The sequence below is a fragment of the Moschus berezovskii genome, chromosome 2, assembly GCF_049115385.1.
Source record: "Moschus berezovskii isolate FMDL1 chromosome 2, NW_MosBer_1.0, whole genome shotgun sequence".
In the NCBI taxonomy this organism is placed as follows: Eukaryota; Metazoa; Chordata; class Mammalia; order Artiodactyla; family Moschidae; genus Moschus; species Moschus berezovskii.
Window position 1 is genome coordinate 93805904 of NC_142461.1, and position 18341 is coordinate 93824244.

Here is an 18341-nt window from a genome sequence, read left to right on the forward strand (position 1 = left end):
GCCATTTCTATTGTTAACCTGTTCTGTGACCTTGGGAAACTCACTAACTTCTCCAAGACACAGTTTCCTCATGTGAAATAGAGACTATAATTGCATCTATCATACAGTTACTGTTAGCATTAAATAATACATGTAATATACTTTTTGCAGTATCTGACTCATGGCAAAAAACAAGTTAGCTACATTATTCTTAAAATCATAGAACTTTATTAAAAATTACATAAAGAAAAATATATATACACAAATGAAACTATAAATCAGTCATAAAAAAGAATGCAATTTTGGCATTTGCAACATCATGGATGGACTTGGAGGGCATTATGCTAGTTGAAATAAGTTAAACAGAGAAAGACAAATACTGTATGATATTACTTATGGGTGGAATCTAAAAAATAAACTAGTGAATACAATAAAAAAGGATACAGACTCACAGATATAAAGAACAAATTAGTGGCTACCAGTGGGGAGAGGGAGGAGCAAGATAGGCATAGCGGTTAAGAGGTACAAACTACTATATAAACTACTATATATAAAGTAAATAAGCTACCAGGGGGATTTCTCTGGTGGTCCAGTGGGAACCTGGGCTTCCCCTGCAGGGGGTCTGTGTTCAATCCCTGGTCAGGGAACTAAGATCCCACATGCCATACAGTACAGCCCCCCAAAAAAAAGCTACAAGGATATATTGTACAACACAAGGAATATAGCCTGTCTTTTATAAAAACTATAAATGGAGCATGACCTTTAAAAATTGTGAATAACTATACTGTACACCTGTAAAACTAACATTATATTGTACATCAACTTATTTCAATAAAATTTTTTTTAAATACTAAGGAACTATGCCTAATGCTCTTTTATGTAAAAAAAGTCTGAAGATAAGCAGTTTTGGGCTAGCATGCAGCTCTCAAGCATTATTAATAACCTTGCATTATTAATTAACAATAACATTAACCCAGACTCCTATGTTTTCTCTAGAAACTTTAGCATGTGATACCTATTCTCAAATCACCTCCTGGTCCAAGATGGTTGCTAGAGCTCAAACCACCTCATCTGTATTTCAAGAAGCAGGAAGACAGGGGAAAGATAAACAGGCACGTTCCTGGTTTCTGGTCTCTGTTTAACTTTGCAAAGGTTACTGAAGCTCTTAGAGTCAGAGGCCAGAAAAGACCTTATGGACAATCTAATGAGGTCTGATTCTCCATTACACAGATAGGCAAACTGAGATAAACTATGTCTACAGATAAAATACCTTGGCCCAGGTAGTGCCTGAACTAGGGGACTGAAGAAATCTGAGATGATTAATAACTCTGGTGGACCCATCAATTTTCCCTCTGTGGACAGCCCAGATTCAGACTCTCCAATCAAGGAAAGCCAGTTCTAAGGAATTTACGTGCTAAACAAATCCAGACTTCTGAAGGCCTTAATTTAGAAATAGGGACCCCCAAGCCTTAGCCTTGCCTCCCTTTCCAGCCTTCAGCCTGACCTCTATGGAGCATTCCCAATATCTAAGCAGATAAGCCATTTTATTGTCGTGTCATATTTACAGTTTAGAACTTGTTGTTGTGTTTTCTCTTCTTAGATCTAGTTCATGGACTAAATAGACAGGTGACATCAAACAGTTGAGCAAACAGCTGTCGGAAGCCACCTCTGAGCACTCTGGGAAAGCAGCTGGTCCCCCTCCAGTGACACCCAGGGGCAGGCTCACACTGAAAGGTCATGGCTACCAAACAGCAAGCTGGCTCGGAGGTGCCTGGGACGTGACATCTGTTTGGAATCCACTAATGCTGGTTTTACTCAAGAATTTGTTGTTTTTCACGGCAACCATGGATTATTATGACTACCAACATTTGCTGTCTACTGAATGTCTATGGAGTAAACAGAAAAGGCAACGTGTCCATCCTCAAGAAGCAGCTGGCAAACACACTACATGTGGGCTGGGAAGGGGTGCATTTCATTCTACAGCCCTTGGAGACCTCACACATCACACAAACCCACTTACTTGTTCCCCACCTGGGTCAGTGAAGTGCTGGGCCCTTCAAGGGCAGTGAAGGTGTGGGATGGGGGAGGAGGGTGTTGGCCCTAGGCCCTGAGTCAGGCTATTTTATTTCCAACATCTTTTATTTCCAGAGGGTCACATGTGCATAAATTGCAGCCAAGACAGTAAACTCTCCTACAATAAATACAAGTAACTACAGACTACAAAGTGAACTCAAGAACACTCACTCTGAAAGATTCCAAAAAATGACTCCAATCAGACTCTTCATAGCACCATGGGTTTTATAGAAGAATGGAAGGAACTTTTAATATATTCAAGTCTAATCTCCCTGTCCTCCACACAACATTCCTGTTAGATAAATTTTAGTGCCTGTTTGAACCATTTCAAGGTCTGAGATTCCTCAGTTTTTTTGAGGCAGGTTTATTAGTAATGCTCTGTTTTGGTTCTGTAATTCCTCAATACGGAATCTTTAAGGAGCAAGGACCCGGCCTAAAGGAAGAAAGAGAAGAAATAATCAAATTCTGTACGGTTTAGTAACTTAAATAATACCATAAAGAAAGTCAAAAGAAAACAAACTGGCAAAAAAAAAAGAAAAAACAAACTGATACATGATACATGTAAGAATGGGGTTAATTTTCCTAATACACAAAAGCACTTATATAGCCATTTGATAAAAGAATCAAATTTTAAAAATGAGAAAAGGCTATGAAGAGCAGATGAAAAGAGCTTTTACTGCAAACATTTTTCAGTTCAGTTCAGTCGCTCAGTCATGTCTCACTCTTTGCAACCCCATGGACTGCAGCACGCCAGGCTTCCCTGTCCATCACCAACTCCCAAAGCTTGCTCAAACTCATGTCCATCGAGTCGGTGATGCCATCCAGCCATCTCATCCTCTGTTGTCCTCCCACCTTCAGTCTTTCTCAGCATCAGGGTCTTTTCAAATGAGTCAGCTCTTCGCATCAGGTGGCCACAGTACTGGAGTTTCAATTTCAACATCAGTCCTTCCGATGAATATTCAGGACTGATTTCCTTTAGGATGGACTGGCTGGATCTCCTTGCAGTCCAAGGGACTCTCAAGAGTCTTCTCCAACACCACAGTACAAAAGCATCAATTCTTCAGTGCTCAGCTTTCTTTATGGTCCAACTCTTACAAACATTATTACAGAACTGTAAATTTAAGCAATGAAATGCCATTTTTCACCAATCCTTGACTAATGTCAAATCATCTGATAATACCCAATAACATGGGGAAACACATTCATTCTTCTTGAAGAACAATTTAGTTATGACTACTGAAATTTAAAATGAACACAGCCTTTGAAATTTAGTTCATAAATATACTTTTATAAGTACATAAAAATATTTTCAGCAATATCTATAATAGAAGAATGTTTGCAATTGAAGAAAATAAATAACTTTTTATCTATAAGCAACTGGGGTAAATTGAGGTGCATCTAGCATGGAATACTCAGCTACTAAGTCAAATGAGGCAGATTTACATGGGTAAAAATAAAAGATATCTAAGACATATTAAGGGAAAACACAAGGTATAGAAATGTGCATATGAGCTTATTTCTGTAAAAATTATAAATGCTTGTATATTCATAATCTGCAAGAAGATATAAAGTATTAGTATTAGTAATTATTTATTTGAAAATCAAAATATGCAAAGGCAATACTGTATTTCACCTCTGGATACATGCGTATGTAGCAAGTAGAAAACACACATGGAGCACAGACATAATAAAATAGTTTAGGCGGGAAGAGGATTGAAACTGGCAAGAGGCCCATAAGAACTTAAAAATATATTTTAATGTTTTGTTTCATTAAGAATACATCCATAATGTTCTTCATAAATATTTGAAGGGGAAAAAATAAAAAAGATTCATTTGACTGAAACAGCCATTAACCTTTATAAACTCTCTTAAAATAATCAGTGAGACAATGATGACTCATTTTTAATGTGAAAGCCTGTAGCAAGTATGGATTGATTTTTCCTTGGAGAAATCAGATCTACTTGGTAGAATATTTTTGTACTAATCTTTTTTGTTTACTAGGTTTTTCTATTAATATAGTCTGAAAAGAAGAGTTGTGCTTTCACAGCATGTTTGTTGTCAAAGAGGTCTGGTATTTTGTCAAACTGAAGCTTTTTTTGTGCTGGGGAACAGTCTTACCTTCCTCACCCCACTTTGGAAACCTCTCATGAAAATTACTGGATCTTTTATAGACCATGGGTCTCCAACAAAATTTTATTGGCAGATACTGTTTGACACTTGTGCAAAGTGGGTCTTCATTTTCAGAAGTCAACATGTTAATACCATTCTCAGATATGCACCGTGGAATTTGCCCTTAGATATCCTTAAACGCGCTCTTGTTCATAGATCCCCATGACACCTTCAGAACTTTGTGCAAAATGATTCAGAATCTACCACCCAGATTTGCTCTGTCAGAGCAGAGGTGGGCTCAGTGACTCTGCACTAATGGCCCTTTTGTCCTTCTGATTCAGGAACTCACAGTGACAAGAGATGATGATGGTACTGACCAATGAAATGTAATCATCAGTCAAGTGCAGGTGGGAGACAGTTCTTGCTTTGGATACGAGTGAGTGGCTTATACTGCACACATATTACTCTCAGAGTATGACAACTGAGTTTTAAATGCACACAATGGATTTTTCTCTCAAGCACTGTGCCATAGATGCAATAGTGAATATTATCTAGTGAGAGGCTCTCACCTAAAAGTCACTTTTTAGGAGACAATTTCCTACCTGGAAAATTGTCTTCAGTAGACAGCCGAGTTGGCTTGTTTCAAATCCCTAACTGAAAACCTGCTGGCCACAAATTAGCCAAAGTAAGTTTTCATAATAAGAAAAGAAAAAATGATCAGTGTTACATACTCTGTCACCAACAAACCCCAAGAACAGTATCTTTCTGCGAGATCTCTGATGGTGTCTCAATGGATTCCGTTCCGAGATTCTCTGCTGGCAGAGAACTTTCTGGCAAAGCCTGCTGCCCATTTTCTTCTCCCACCCAGGCAACAAGGCTGCTGTCCTGGTGTTCTCTGCACGTGCTCTGTGGGTGTCTGCCTTCTGTACAGATGTCCATCTTGCCCCTCATCCTGTGGCCTTATCCATTAGGGCACACTAGGTCTCCCTGTGGTTCCAGGTGCTAGCAGGTGAATGAAGAAGCCTCAGGTCAGTAGGTACAGCTCTTCTCTGTGGCTCTCACAATGAGCCTTTCTTACTCTGAAGCTTGGCATTATTTTTATTATCTAAGAGCGACAACATATCAAGCCCTATACACTCTAGACCTCACTGTCCACTGCAGGAGTCAAGAGCCTCATGTGGCTACTGAGCACCTGAAATGTGGTTACATCAAATTAAGATGTGCTGAAAGTGTAACACGCACAATGGGTTTTTAAGACTTAGTATAAAAAACTGTAAGATTTCTCATTAACAATTTTTATGTTGATTACATGTTGGAATGATAAGATTTTGGATACACTGGGTAAATAAAATACATTATTAAAATTAATTTTACTGTTTTTTACATGGAGCTACTGAACAATTTAAAGTTACATATGCGGCCCACATTATATTTCTATTGGATGATGTTACTCTGGACAAGTGTTCATCCATCCTTCAGATACTATTGACGGCCTACTAGGGTTCAGGTATTAAAGCAGGTACAGATGCATTGGTGGGGTTTGCGAAGTATGCCAAGCCTGTGCCTTCATAGAGACAGTAAATAAGAAGGCAGAAAGATGGATAATCACAATACAGGGTAGGTACGACAAAGAAACAGCCTCGGTTCAGTTGCTCAGTCGTGTCTGACTCTTTGTGACCCCATGAACTGCAGAACGCCAGGCTTCCCTATCCATCACCAACTCCTGGAACTTGCTCAAACTCACGTCCATCAAGTTGGTGATGCCATCCAACCATCTCATCCTCTGTCGCCCCCTTCTCCTCCTGCCTTTGATCTTTGCCAGCATCTCGGTCTTTTCAAATGAGTAAGTTCTTCACACCAGGTGGCCAAAGAAACAACCAGAGTATTGCAATTGATAATAGCAACGGTGAGAGGCTGGGACGTTTATGTGGAGTAGCCAGGGAAGATTGCACCAAGAAGGTTACACTGGTGTAGAGACCTGAGAGTGATGTGCCAGACGTATGAAACCCAGGAGGAGGAGGAGTTCAGAAGAGAGAAAAGTAGGTACAGACCCCAAGGGCCTGGAGCACCGCTGGTGAAGGGGACCACTGGACACCGTATGAGGCTGTTCATGGAAACGTGCAGGCCTGACAGGTCAAAAGTTCAGATTTTACTCAAGGCAAATGGGAAGCCAAAGAAAAGATTTAAGAAGAGTGGCAGACTGATCCATTTTTTGCTTAAAATACTTTTGGCAACTGCGTAAAGAATGGATTGGAAGGGACAATGGAAGTCTATAGTTAAGAGGCAATTGCAGCGGTTCAGGATAGTAGGGTGGTAACTTATTCTAAGGTGGTAGCAGTAAAAAGTGCTCAATATATTTCACTTGTCCCAAAGTCTTCCAGGCTTCTGGGCTCAAAGGGACACAAAGATCATCAAAATGCAAACGAATAACTAGGAGAGTTCGGTTCCCTTCTTAATGTTTCTGAGGATCACCAGAGAGGAAGTTACATTTTCCTGGTGTTTCCTCACCACTTGTTCCTGGTCTCTGCTCTAGACACAACACTTGATCCCTTATCAACGTCTGCAGGATGCCCCAGGCTGTCCCAATCAATCCTTCTCTTGATTCCTTAAAGCAGTGTTAATTCAAATCTAAGGAAGCTGCAAAGCTCCACTAAAGACACAGGAAAGGGTAACAAGAAACTGGAACACCAAAGAAAAAGCAACCTTCTCTTTATTATCTACCATGCCTGTTGGGAAGAGCACTCTGGTATTAATGCTTTTCCCTCTGGTTCCAGGGAGAAATTTTGAAAATCGCATTGCTTAATTTCTCAGAGCAAGCTACTTTTATTCCCACTCTATCCCAATCTCTCCCATCCAGCTGCTCTGGACTTTGCCTCTCAGAAGTAGGTGGCCCATCAATATCCTTTCCTAATCAAAAGCATAAATTTTCCTCTTTGAAGACCCTTCATGTGGAAGCATCTGAAATTAGGGTTTAAAATCACATTTTCTTTCCTCCACATTTTTATGATCTTATTTAATTCTCCTCATGAAGTAGACATTACACCGAAGAAGAAAAGTGAAGCTAAAAGAGGTGGCCGAGAATAATTTGCTCCAAATCCTACAACCAATCAGGGATGGAGAGAAGACTGAAAACTGAATCCAGCTAAAACCCTGCCTGTCCATCAGCAGCCTACACCACCTCCTGGCAGAGATGGGACCCAAGGCAAGGTCCTTTTCTCCTCAAAGCACCATCACCTGCTCCCCTCCCTTTTGGGAATCCACTTTTTGCCTAGACATCTAGAGATTCAAGGACACATCTTGCAGAATCCGTATGTCTTTCCTCAGTGAGTGGAGGCAATAAATAATCAGAAAATGGGCAGAAGGAGGTAACTATGTAGATAAGAGGCCAGGAAAATCAAGAAATGAACACCTTATAGCCTTGCCTTTTTAAAAAAAAAAAATTACAAAGCAAGGTTGTCTGCTGAGCTTGGGCTAAGGAAGGTAAGGAAAATGGTGGAGACCCTCGCTGTCCACTCAGGTGCTACAGTACCTCACAAGGGCGGGGCGAGGGCGCAGCCGCCGTGTGTGGATTTAGGTACTCCAGGATGCACTCTGTGCAAAATGGGATTCCCATCTGTTACTCAGCTATTATCGCATCTACCACACTCATTTACGGGTATTCCACTGTTAAGAGATAAAAATTTCACCTTAACCAACGGAAAGTCATTTTAATACCAAGCACTTTGGAAAGTTCCTGGTGTTAGCGAGGGGTCCAGGGATTATTCAAAGTTAGTTATTAATATATCGTTGTTTTCAACAGGAAGTTCTCTCAGAAATGCCTCTCATATCATATACTATAAGCAACTGTGTCAACATCTGCTCCTTAACTCTGAGACTTTCCCTTTTCTAAAATTATTCCTTGTGTCTAAAGAAGGCACTTTTGAAAACTGCATTTTTGGATTATCACGTCCCAGAATCTTGTTTAGAGGCAACTGTTCTCTCATATAAATTCTCTTGACCCTCTCTTGAACCCTTCCCTAAATCCTCTGCATGGAGTTGTTGGGTCAGGGGCTGTCACAGACAGTAGAATTGGGCCTCAGCCTTTGGCGTCAAAGATAATGATGCCTTTGTCTTACATGAGAGGAAAACCCTTTTTGGAGACTTCCCCCAACACTGAATCTTGCCTTGGCTTTTGCAAAACCATATCCAAACTTTTAGAAAAAAGTCACAATAGCATTGTTTGGCATTGTTTTCATACTCTTTCGCCTCCCTATACCTGTTGTTTTTATCTATTTCTGTTGCACCATGAGACAGCAAAGCTGAGAACATTCATTTGCATAAACAACTCAATGTCACTCTAAAATAGAGTTCCATACTGCTACACTATACTGACATGAACCATTTAGGAACTGTTGTATTTCACAAAGTAGGGACAGAATATGTTTGATCGAATAAGTACATATGTATCCTTAGTTTTGTCTTATTTACAGTAAGATTGAAAATTCACCCCACAGTTACAAGGCCTTAGGTGATGTGGCCTCTCACTACCTCAGACCTCATCTCCCATCCAAACCTTGTGGATTCTATATCCTACAAGTATCTTGAACACACAAGTTTTCCTATGAAGCTAAAACCTCTTTAGCCACCTATTTTGGCTCACCTTCTTATCCTGACTCCACAATACAATCCACATATACTGCACTACTTTTGTCCTCCGAAGAGGCCATATACTTCTATACCTCTTTATCTTTCACAAGCTTTCTCTGCCCCAAATCACTTTCTTCTTCACCTGGTTTTCTTAGACTTAAAACAAAGCTCAAATGTCACTGCCTCCCCAAAGCTTTTCTTGACCTCGCTCCCAGTCTGAACTAACTTGAGTTAAATGTATTCTTTATGGCCATACTGTTGTCAACTTGTCGAAGTGTGCTACATGACAGAGGGTTGCTGTCTACAAATCCCACTGGTGCCAAGGTTTGTGATACAGTGATGACCAGGAAGCAGCTCTCCAGCCAGGGACTGTATTTCCCAGCCTCCCTTGCATCCTGAGGTGGCCATGTGACCAGTTCTTGCCAATGGAATGGAATGTGAGCAGAAATGAGGCATGCCACTTTTAGGAATGAAACAGTTTAAGAAGCAGACATACCTCCTCCATTGTCTGTTCCTTCTTCAATCTTGATGCAATTGACAGCAAGGCCCAGGGGATGGGTAGCCACAAGATGGAAGGACCTGGCCATCAAAATGGAACACCTGCCTTGCACAATTATGGGAGAAATAAACAACTTCAAGGAATCTCTGACTTATTTTGTTGTAAGGAAAAGTTGTTTTTTAAAACAAGTATTGGTTTACAGGTAAACAGTAAATCTGTAGAAAATTAGTTGATTTCAGCATCATTTGGTCATTTTATGGGACTTTTGGTTCTTGTATACTGAAAGATTCAATGGGCTTATTTAGGTTGGTGCCAGTATTTGGAGTAGAAAAGAATAAAGGTCTGGACAACTAGAAAATTCTCTCAATATATGTTAAAGTTCAACTCAGAGCTGTTCCCTACCAACTTACTTTTTAAACAATATCTTAAATCAATTTTAATACCATTTTTGTCGAGTGAACTAGGAATTCAAGAAACACACACATACAGAACATTATTAATTTAAATGCATAATCACTAGCAAACATCTATTTTAAATGCAGTCACTGTTCGGCTAAATCTTTAAAAACTGATACTTGGTTTACTAGTACTTCTGTGATAAAGTAACTGATTAGTATTAAATAACTTGAATGGTAATTCTGAAAGAAATATCTAAAACATTATCCAAGACTTCAGGAAGGAATAAAGTTCCAAGCTCAACCCAGAAGAACCTTCCAAACATTTGTTTGAAGTCTGAAAGAAAGAAACACATGCTGGTAACAAAAATGGGAGAGAGGGAATGGAAAAGGGAAGGCTATTCTCTTTAAGGAGGTTGTTACTTTAAGGCCCGAGAGTACTGAATCAATGGTACTGAAATTTCAGAGAATGGAAGAAGGAAGCAAGAGGTGAGTAGTAGGGAAGATGACTTTTTCTGACAGACACATCACATTTCAGACACCTGAACAATCACACAGGCAACATACATCTGTAGGCACCATGAGCCTAAACAGAAAGCAAATTGTCAGAAATAGACAGGGAGGTTTGATAAAACCCTGAATGACTTAGGAGTAGCAGAGTGGTGATGTTATCTGGAGGAACTCCCACAATATAGGGTAAAAAAGTCAGTAGGCACACATATAAAAATATATCCCAAAGAAGAACCAAACTATATAATTGATACATAATAAAAGGTAGAGATGCTCTGGCATAGATTTCTTATAGATCTTGAGCCAGAACCCTTATAACTAGAAACAGATATACTTACATGTTAGATGTTTCAAACACTGCCTAAGTTATTTGCTTGTAAGTCTTCCCCATGAGATTAAGCAACCTGCGAACATATGTGGCTTCATTCATTCTCTTTGTCTCTGTCTCCTAGCACCATTTCTAAGACATGGTAAGTACTGAGGTTATCTGTTGAATTTTGTTTTGCTATTGTATACAGGAAGTTGAAAGATGCACTTATGGACACTAAAGAAGGGGAGTGAAGAGATACATATGGTGTCAAAAAATCACTTGTAGCTAAAATATTGTCCTAGGAAAACTAGCTATACACTTTACAGATTTTGGGCCAGGTTGCTGGGCACTGAATGCTACTCACTTCATTTGTTTCCTGTGAGCCAAGGAGGATGGGAATTCTGACTCCTTGCTTTCATGCCGTGGGGATTGTGCACTTATATGCCTGTCAGCCTTGCTCTGTGAGGAAACAGATAACTAATAAACATCGCTGAAACATACTTAACTGTCTTAGATGAAATTAGTAATGTAGGTTTAAATTCCAGCCACCTATATTTTCTTCCTGTCAGCCTTTCCCAAATTCCTAATGTGGGCTATGCAAGCTGGCTTGGTTGCACTTTGAAGACACACACACACACAAGTACAGGTTTCCTTTGACTTTAATGAATAGACTTCCAGCTCACTTCCTTTAAAACACTGTCCCTGAATTGCTAATTACTTCATGGTCTTTTTTTAAGTACACTCTCCTCCTAGACTGACAGAGCCAGCTGCAGCATTGTACTGTCTATGGAAATGATATCATCAGCACTCTGTCCTTGAATAAGACCACAATCATTACATGTGGCTCTTTTTCATGGAGCAGGAACCGAATATATGCTTGTTTACAGCAACAGTGCTCACAAAGCTGTCATGTTGGCACTCTATCAGTTAGCAACTTGAAATCAAAAGAAAGGTTAGCATGAAATACCTGAATCCTCTTTTAAAGTAACCGTCATTTTAATACATTACTAATGTTTAAAATGTTAGCTTGATATGTTTTCTCATATTCAAATTCAGCACATGAATTTTGACAAGTCAGCTGAAAATTATATTTTATTTGCTTATAGTCATTATTCATGAGATATATTTCTTATACTTCTCTATTCCAATTTTACATCAAAATTATAACATAGTCTAATTACAATAAATTTGGCACTATTTACAAAATTTAATAATAAAAATTTAATAGTTACAACTAAGTCATTTTTATACCTGGCATAAAAGTTAGACTGCATTCCTGCAATTCCATTCCTTATAGAGAGCATCTGTTAACCACCCCTATGTATCAGCTTTGCTTTTTCATGGATGGGTTCTACATGTATTCATTTTACGGGGTAGCAAATAATTTTGTCTGAATTAAATTGTTAATGATAACATAAAAATAAAATATTTAAGAGCCATACTACCATGAAAAATGTATAAACATCTTTTATTAAAGTAATATATATATATATTTTTTCACTCAGTCGTGTCCGACTCTTTGCGACCCCATAGCCTGCACCAGGCTCCCCCGTCCATGGAATTTTCTAGGCAACAGTACTGGAGTGGGTTGCCATTTCCTTCTCCAGGGAAAGTAATATTACCATCTGGCAAATAGTAGTGAAGTATTCCATTAAACTATAATTTTAATTTGGTTCTCATTTATTAAATACAAAAAAAGGGCAATTACAAAATGGGCAATTTGAAACAAAGATTTTATACTTTCTTAAAAAAACGATTCTCTAAAATATATCCTTTTCTGTACAGTCAAAATGTTAACACTATTTACAAAAAGACTATTAAATATTTAAAATTGATTTCTATCTTTAGTAAATCAATCTTTTCCATTTGTCAATTATTTTCATACTTTCAAAAAGTAAACACATTAACAAATTCTAAATAAATGTAAAATTTAATTAAGCTGGAAATTAATTTTTAATACTTCTCCTTTTTTTCACCTAGTAAATATGGAAACTTACAGAAAATGCGCAGAAATAAAACATCAATTTTACCTGTTTTCATTTGACATTCCACAGAATATCACTTAAGGAAAAAGAGTTCCATTGCTAAAACAACTCTGAAAAGTAAGGAAGTTGCGGTCTTAGGAAAGTGTGTATGTAGTAGATCTAAGTTTATAGCCCAGGTTGTCACTCAGCCCACTGTTTGGCTTACTGTTGCTGTTGTCGCTAAGTTGTATCCAATTCTTTTGAGACTCCATGGACTGTAGCCTGCCAGGCTCCTCTGTCCATGGGATTTCTCCAACGAGAATATTCGAGTGGTTGCCATTTCCTTTTCCAAGGGATCTTCCTGACCCAGGGATCGGACATGCCTCTACCACTGAACCAGCAGGGAAGCCCACTTGGTTTAATCTACCATCCCACATATACACTACTTTCTTCAATCTCCCACAATGTGTCTTTTTTCTAACTCTCACTACATTTTGCTTGTATCTTTTTAAAAATAACCATTTGAATGGGTCTCATCTATGGTCAGGAATCCTTCAAAAGCAGTAATATATCAACAATAGCTAAGAGTAGTTCATATCTTTATATATACAACGACTGATGAGAATTCTACCAAAGTTAATCAACCATGCAACTGGAGTTTGCAAGTGGTATTGTATCCGTGAATTAATTTTTATTAATCACCTTGATCTCTCTTCATAATGCCCCAAATGAAGTTAAAGAGAAAACAGAGTTGCATCTCATTTACTTATAAATTAGAAACATTTGAATATTTTTCCTACCCCATTAAGGTGATTTTGTAAAAACACAAACAAAAGTGATCCAACACTGTTTTCTAAGTATTGGCATAACACACTCAATTTAGATATCTGGTGTACAAAAGCATAAAGAACCAGAAAAATATCAACCACAATGCTGTCATCTTACCACAACCTGTAATACCTACTGTTGGATACTATTTTCTTCTCTTTTTCTATGCTTTTTTCCTAAGCATATAGTTGAGATCATACCAGATGTAAAAGTTTGTTCTCACCTGTCACAATCACTAATTATTTCCCCACAATGAAAATCTTCCTTGCAAAAAAAAATTTAATGGCAGCGTGTTTCATCTTAGAAATTAACAAGTTCCTTAATATGCTGGACATTAATGGGTGGACCTGGAACTCTTTTAGCATTAACACAGGACTTTCAACACTTTTTACCTTTGAATTGTATTCAATATATAGCTCAAGTAGGGTCCTACAAAAATACAAAATCTTAAAAACAAAGAAAATATGGGATATATATTTCAGTAGGTTGAAAAGCCAATAATATCCTCTTTGCTGATCCTATCATATTAACTACAAACAGTTTATTGGGGGAAAAAAGGAATAGTCACTATCATCTACATAGGTACATATAAAAATATCCTACAACCATTAGTTATAGTTATTTTTCATCTTATCCATCACAAAAATTTTGAATCAGACAAATCATAATGAAAGCCTAATATATCCAACTAAAATTTTTAATTTTTCTGAAACTAAAATACCACAAAAATAGGTTAAAAGATCAAAGATATGGCAAAAGATCACTATACTTTAAAATAACTTTCATAATACTTTGGCTACCTGATGTGAAGAGCTGACTCACTGGAAAAGACCCTGCTGCTGGGAAAGACTGAGGGCAAGAGAAGAAGGGGATGACAGAGGATGAGATAGTTGGACGGCATCATTGATCCAATGGACATGAGTATGAGCAAACTCTGGGAGACAGTGAAGGACAGGGAAGTCTGGCGTGCTGCAGTTCATGGGGTCGCAACAAGTCAGACATGACTTTCACACAAGGTGGTAGTAAAATGTACAAAAGAGTTAGAAAATTTGTATAATACAAATGCCCAAAAATCTATGAAAATGTTCACATTCATACCTCAAACATACTAGGAAGGTTTTACTTTTGATTTAGAGATTACCTAAGATTTTAAAAGCATGAAACAGTAAGTGCTTGAAATATATACAAAGATACGTTTCTGAAACTTAAAAACTTGTTCATCAAACACAATTTTTTACGAGATAATAAGATGGGAATTTCAGTCACACTTGGGAAACAGTACATTTTGTATTATTAAAATGAACCTAAAAGCAGAGACATTACTTTGCCAACAAAGGTCCATCTAGTCAAGGCTATGGTTTTTCCTGTGGTCATGTATGGATGTGAGAGTTGGACTTGAAGAAAGCTGATAGCCGAAGAATTGATGCTTTTGAACTGTGGTGCTAGAGAAGACTCTTGAGTCCCCTGGACTGCAAGGACATCCAACCAGTCCATTCTAGAGGAGATTAATTCTGGGTGTTCATTGCAAGGACTGATTCTAAAACTGAAACTCCAATACTTTGGCCACCTCATGCGACAAGTTGACTCGCTGGAAAAGACTCTGATGCTGGGAGGGATTGGGGGCGGGAGGAGAAGGGGACGACAAAGAACGAGATGGCTGGATGGCATCACCAGCTCGATGGACATGAGTTTGAGTGAACTCCGGGAGTTGGTGATGGACAGGGAGGCCTGGCGTGCTGTGATTCATGGGGTCGCAAAGAGTCGGACACGACTGAGTGACTGAGCTGAACTGAACTGAAACTTCCAAAGAAACTTTAAAAGAAAAATAAGACGACTAGCATTAAAAGCTGACAGTTGTAGACTTAACACATTTGCAGGAAAAAGGATCACTAAGGCATTAGACCAGTAGTCTATGTTAGATAATAAAGTATTAGAGCCTCATGGCTCAGATAGTAAAGAATCTGCCTTCAATGCAGGAGACTCAGGTTCAATCCCTGGGTTGGGAAGATCCCCTGGAGAAGGGAATGGCAACCCACTCCAGTATTCTTGCCTGGAGAATCCCATGGATAGAGGATCCTGGTGGCCTACATCCATGGGGTCACAAAGAGTAGGACATGACTGAACAACTTTCACTTTCACTTCCCCACATTAAAAAAAGATCAGCTGGGAGTATCTTTTTTTAGGTTTTTTCCCTTCTATTCTTCCCTCAAAAGTCAATGGCTACATTACAAGAGGATTAACAAGTAAACTTTGCACAATAATTAAAGGTTAAAGATTGCAGAAAACTTGAGGGTAGAGAAGCTGTGTAGGGCTTCCCTGGTGGCTCAGAGGGTAAAGCTCAGAGAAGCTGTGTACTGCTCTCAGCCAAGTCAGGGAGAACTAATGAACATGTATGTATCACAACCTGAAAACGCCTGGAAAGAGCAGGCCTGTGAACCACCTGTGGAGATGAACAGGTTAACAAATCTTCTATAGTATAAAATGCCTTCAGAGAGAATTGACCAGGATGTGGGTACTCTTTTGGGAAGATAAGAGATGAACAGGTTAACAAATCTTACTATAATATAAAATGCCTTCAGAGAATTGACCAGGATGTGGGTACTCTTTTGGGAACACAAGAGATGAACAGGTTAACAAATCTTATTATAATATAAAATGTCTTCAGACAATTCAGACAGAATTGACCAGGATGTGGGTACTCTTTTGGGAAGATAATTGGGCAATATGTAAATAATGCTTTTTAAGAACTGACACATCTTTACTCAGCAATTCAATTTGTAAACTGAATAAAAAACAAATTCAAGTATTAATTGTAGTATTTGTAGTAAAAACTAAGGAACAATTTAACAACATTAGAATGGTTAAATAAATTACGATAATCCAAACAGGCAAACACAATATATCCATTAAAATAATGTTTTGTATGTAAGAGATGTTTATAGTACATTGTGAAAAAAATTACAGGGTTTTAAAATTCCGTATTCAAAATACTGACTCAAATTTATACCCATTTCAAAGTTTTGACAGTGGTTTTATTAGAATGATGGAGCAATGAAGGATTTTAATTTTCTTTTTGCTATTATGTCTCTTTTCTAGTTTTTACTCAAAGAAATCATGCATTTCTTAACTTTTTTACATTCATGAACACTTTTATATGCTAAAAAGATAATTATAAAAATGAAATGGATAAATGGAAAAATCTAATGATCAAAGACTAACGTATTTTCTATTTAAAGAACTTATTCCATTCACAAGAAAAACACTAAGATTCTAATAATAAACGAACAAAATAATTAAGAAGAAACTGAAGCATGTAAGAAAAATAGTCTCAATAATCAAATAAGTGCAAAATAAGACATGCTTATCCTTTTATCAGTGTGGAAAAGGCCCCTCTCCAAGTAAACCATATAGTAAAGTATGGAAAAACAGGCATTCTTAAATCCCATCAAACCATTTAATCCAATAGTTTCTCTGCTGGGATTCCAGCCCAGAGAAATAAAGGAATACTCTCAACTATGAAAACACCTTTCAGTGGAAGCTGTCCATCACGATGTTCCTTATGAAAGAAAATAATGGAAATACAGTAGAACATTATTTGGGGATTTAAATAGTAGACGAATTCAAACACTCGATCTATTTCAAAAAGCCTTTATCCATTTTGATATAGAATGATATGCTAGAATGTAAGGCATGTAGTGATATGAAAAACTGGTCACTCAGGCAGCCCAACTCAAGCAATCCCCCAAAAGCTGGTGTAAGTCATAAGAAACACATTCAAAAGGACTGCCAGAGGCTATTTTCTGTTGTGAAAATATCACTCTTTTCACAGGACAAAGGTTATTTACCACCAAAAAGAGGATATTCCAGATGTGAAAACTGAAAAAAGGAAGGGCATAAAAGATCAAGACAACGATGACCCAGATCTTTTCCCAAAAGAGCTGTTGTACCATTTATTATTTCAGTGTCTGCAGATGCTAAACCACAAACTCTGGTGCATTCGACATTCCTATATGCAGAGTCACACAGATCTCAAAGAAATAAAATCTGTACATATTTATTTGTTTTGCACGATGCTTTTAGGCCATTTTTAAGAAAATAAGTCTTATTTCTATTAGAAGAACTACTTAGAAAAATATATAGTCACTTTGAATTCCTTTTGAAATAAGGCAGAATTAAATAAAAATTGAGATAAGAATTAAATTGAAACAATTAAATGAGGTAGTTCTACGCTACAATCACACAGGTAAGAAAAATTCATACATGGGGGAGTGAGCAAAAAATATTAATAGCTTGTTCACTGATTTGTCAACATGTATAAATTGAACACCTGTTATGTACTAGGGCATTGTGTTCAGTGCTGACATAGATTGGTAAACACAGTGGTCTAGAGCTCATATTCTAGGAGAAAGAAAGACCAGTAATCAGATAAACATGCATGTGGGAATGTTGCTCCTGCCATCCATAACTTTTTCCCTCCTTTTTCTTCTGTTTACTATCAACCATTCTCACGAATGTTCACTTTAAAAATTTCAGTTAAAGCAAAAAGACTGGACTTTCCTCACATTGTAAGACAAATCAATCACACAAACTGGTCACTATTTATCAGGTTCATTCATGTCCAATTCAAATATCTAGAAATAAAAGATAGAATGCTATTAATTGACTAAGTTCCAGAAAAAGGATTCTAGAGATTAGGACAAGCACTGTTGTTGTTTTTTTCATTTGCAGAACACAGCTGTCATACCTTTTCAACTGCCCTGGTGATCTCTGGGCAGTTAACAGAGCCATCACCAAGTCTGCACACATTAAGACAAAAAACCAGAATGAAAACACTGACAACACTGGACATGTGAATAGTAATTATAATTAACCTTTCCTAAAAGAAAAGGTATTTGTAATAGTACATAATAGGGTAACAATTTAACTCATCTTTTTTTTCTTTTTACTCAAAGCATAAAGCAGAGACAATACTTTATACCAGGTTTACATGCAACTTAAAAAAAAAGTTAATATACATATTAACATGGAAATTCACCAGTAAAATCGTA

The 18341-nt window shown here is 37.7% G+C and overlaps 1 protein-coding gene across 1 annotated transcript in view; it reads right to left on the reverse strand.

Annotated features, from left to right (window-relative positions):
* Positions 1–216: 216 nt before the first annotated feature.
* Positions 217–18341, reverse strand: part of ARL5A (ARF like GTPase 5A) — a 50761-nt gene continuing 32636 nt past the window's right edge. The window contains exon 7 of the transcript XR_008682057.2: positions 217–2485. The gene's annotated coding sequence lies outside the window, so the exon portion shown is untranslated. The remainder of the gene's footprint in view (positions 2486–18341) is intronic.